We start from the raw sequence: 4,068 nt of genomic DNA, 5'->3' as shown, positions 1-4,068 counted from the left end.
AAAACTAGTAATGCATACCAAAAATTCATTCTAAGTTTTTATTGCATGCAGTGTTAAAAGTGTTTGTAAGGAAAGAAGTTCCTTGCATCACATGCATACGATTTATGCAGTCAGTGCTGCCATAAGGCCTCTTTATTTTTTTTAAGAAAAAAAATTGCTATAATATATAACACAGTTCTTCCCATTTTATCCATTTTATTTTAATGTAAGCAATTTTTAACTTCAATTTTTCCTGGTCATCAATGACTTTGAAAAAGGTGATATGCAAGAGGCTAATACAGCTGTTGTCTAAAGGCAACGTCCAGAAGACTGAGTATATGTATGTCTCTGGGACGAGAGGCACAGTTCAAAATCTGTCTCCAATGAGAGAGGGCAAGAGGAGGGTTGAGTCTCGACAGAGGAACAAATCATCATCGTGTTCAGTCTGTTATGAGGGTGGCAGCCCACTGGCCTCTGCTTGAGCTGACAGCCCTGAGCTCCCAAGCGAGGCATTCTGGCTGTAGGGGTGTTGGGGGGACACATTGGCTTTGGGTTTCAGCAGGGTCCACGTGCCAGCCTGGGAAGCCTCAGGGAGAGCCAAGCTTCCTCCTGGCTGGGCAGCCCGACCTGGTCCTGGGATGGGGTGGGGTGGGGTGGGGCTGGGGCAGCCGGCAGCCCATTGAGGCCCTGGAACTCAGTGTTGTCTCCAATATTCATGCTTTCCAGGTACTGGGATGTCTCCCCTCTGGCATGAGATATGTGATGGGTGTCTGAGGTAAAGTTTGATGACCATGAAGCCTTGTCATCATCACTGGAGACAGGTGCAGAGCTAGATGACCAGGTTGCCATGGATTTGAGCCGAGAGCCAGATGTGCTGACCGATGGGGAGGCCCCAGGATGTGCTGGGGCGAGAGCAGGGTGAAGCGGACCCGCCAGGTGTCATGACTGAGGACCTCCTTGTGCATGAGCCGCAGCAGGTACTTGATGTCTGGGTTCTCGAGGGCAGAGTGATGGAACCACTTCATGATCTGGCTGTAGAGGGACTAAATTGGTGAGATCACCATGGGGCCCGATGTGCTCAGCTGGGCCTGGGTGGTGGTGTCCTGACCTTTGGGCTGCTGGGCTTAGCCCATGTTAACTATTGTTAAGAGTACAATCCAGTTGCATTAATTACATTTACAATGTTGTGTACCGTCACCACCATCCATTACCAAAACTTTTTCATCAGCCCAAATAGAAATTCTGTACCCATGAACCATTAATTCCCCATTCTCCCCTCCCCACAGCCCCTGGCAGCCACTATTCTGCCTTCTGTCTAGGAATTTGCTTATTCTAATTATTTATATAAGAGGAATCATGGTTTATCTCACTGTGTCTGGCTTATTTTACACCACATAATGATTTCAAGATTGATCCCTGTTGCACAGTGTATCAGAATTTCATATTCTGTATGGATATACACCACTTTGTTTATCCATTCATCTCTTGATGGACCCTTGGGTTGTCACCATCTTTTGGCAATTGTGAATAATGCTGCTGTGAACACTGATATATAAGTATCTGCCCAAGTTCCTGCTTTCAGTGATTTTGGGTATATACCTAGAAGTGGGATTGCCAGTTCACATGGTAATTGTATGCTTAACTTTTTGAGGAACCACCAGATTATTTCTCACAATGGCTAAACCATTTTACTCACCCACGAACAATGTACAAGGATTATTTACAGTTTTTTTTTTAATAGCCATCTTCATGGGCCTGAGGTAGTATCATTGTGGTTTTGATGTGCTTACTGGCAACTTATATATTTTCTTTGGAGAAATGTCAAGTCCTTTGCTGATTTATAAATTGGGTTGTTTGTCATTTTGTTATTGAGTTGTAGTTCTTTACATATTGTGGATGTTAAACCTTTATCAGATTATGATTTGAAACTACTTGCCAAATGCTTTTTCACTTCCTTGATAATGTCCACAAGGGTGTTTAATTTTGATGAAGTCCAATTTATCTGTTTGTTTCTTTTGTTGTTCTTGCTTTTGATGTCATATGTACAAAATCATTGCCAAAGTCAAGGTCATGAAGGTTTCGATCTTTGTTTTCTTCTAAGAGTTTACAGTTTTAGCTCTTATGTTTAGGTTCTTGGTGCAGTTTGAATTAATTTTTGAATATGGTGTGAGGTGGGTGTGTGGATTTCCAGTTTTCCCAGCACCATTTGTTGAAGAAACTATTCTTTCCCCAGTTAATGTAGTTGGTATTGGTGATGGTTAGGTTCATGCATCAACTTGGCCAGGTGATGGTGCCCAGTTGTCTAGTCAGTCAAGCACTGGTCTAACCATTACTGCAAGGACACTTTGTGGCTGGTTAGCAAACAGGAAGGCTGTTTTATTAAATCATTAGTTAGTTAATTGCATCTGGGGCTGATTACATCTACAATCAACTAAAGGAGTGTCTTCCACAATGAGAGAAACCAATCAGTTGGAATTAATACAATCACTTGAAGACTTTTAAGGGAGAAGAGAGAACTTTCACTTCTGCTTCAGCTAGCCAACCTCTCCTGGGGAGTTCATTGTAGATATCTGTCAGAGTTTACAGTTTGTGCCCTCTCCTATGGAATGTGGATTCATGCATCTCCACAGTTTCATGAGACACTTTTATAAAATCTCGTCTTTAAAGAGATCTCTTGTTGGTTCTGTTTCCCTAGAGAACCCTGACTAATACAGCATCCTTGTTGAAAGTCAAATTACCAGAGACATATGTGTGTGTGTGGCAAGGGAGGTGGATCACAGGTGCATGCTGCCACAAGGAATTTCAGGTCTTTTTTTTTAAGTTGTACTGTATACACATTTCTTAACTATTTAACATGTATAAAACTGTGCTAACAAAGTTTTTGAGTCTTTTGTCCCTAACCACATTTACCACAAATGCTTGTGGTTTTCATATTGCATGATTTTGCACAGCACTGGGATTTTTGGGGAATGCACATGTCATATTATAGTGGAACTGACCCAGATTGAATATTAATTGAGGAGGGCACCTGCTGAGGGTTCACGAAGAGTGTCAGGGATGAGTGGGAGCTTCCCTAACTCCACCTCAACCAAGCCAATGAGGAGAACTTGCATTTCTTGAGTATACTCTAGGTGCTTCTAGTAGTTCTCCCAGTTCTCCTTGGTGCCCCTGACTCCAGGATGAACCATGTCGACTTGCTGTTGATTGAATCAGAGAGGAGGACCATCTGTCCGGTTACTCAACTGACTGAAAGAGCAGTTTCTGCCCCTTCATACAATCTGCCCATCTCTCTCTCTTTCTCTCTGCCCCTCTTTGGATCTCTGCCCCACTCTGGGCCCCTGATCTCCTGTCTTTCTGGGTCTCTGTCCTTCTACCAATCTGAGTGTCTGACTCCCTCACTCTCTGGATCTCTGTACTCCCCCTTGGGGTTTCTGTCCCTCTTTCTTGAAGTCTCTGACCCCATGTCTCTCTGGGTCTCTGTCTTTATCTCTCTCTGAATCGCTGACCAGCTGCCTCTCTGGGTATCTGCCTCCCCACCTTGTGGGTCTCTGTGTTCCCCTCCCTCTGGGTCTCTGCTCCCTGCCTCTTTGGATCTCTCTCCCGGTGTCTCTGTGAGCTAACAATATAAATTGCACAAGAGGAAACTAAATAGCAGGTGACAGGTATTGGAGGCCCCTGGGGTGCACTATAGGTTTTGGATCCTTTCCCAATATAAAACCTGGAACTACAGAAGTCTGCCTGGGCTGCAGAACTTTCCTAGAAGGCGCGTGGTTTCCTGTCCAGGGCCCCTCGGGACAGAGTCGACATGGTACAGCCTAAGGATGGGAGAGGACAGCGAGGCGCCGTCTTCAGGCTGTTTCGTTTAGGACGGGGGTGTCCCGGGGAACCGGAAGACTCAAGTCTTTTAGGAAAGGACTATTGATTGTCAAAAGGGTACGGGGACGGGCAAAGCTATGGGGCACAACCACAGGGGCAGAGCAAGGAGGAGAAAAGTTAGCCTCCCGGGAAGAAAGATCTGAGTAGTTGTTGAGGGGGCGGGGCCCAATCAGCGGGGAGGGGCGGGATCTGCCGCCGAGGAGGCGGCGCAGC

This window comes from Choloepus didactylus, chromosome 2, assembly GCF_015220235.1.
Source record: "Choloepus didactylus isolate mChoDid1 chromosome 2, mChoDid1.pri, whole genome shotgun sequence".
Taxonomy (NCBI): Eukaryota; Metazoa; Chordata; class Mammalia; order Pilosa; family Megalonychidae; genus Choloepus; species Choloepus didactylus.
Note: the sequence above shows the minus strand (reverse complement) of the source record.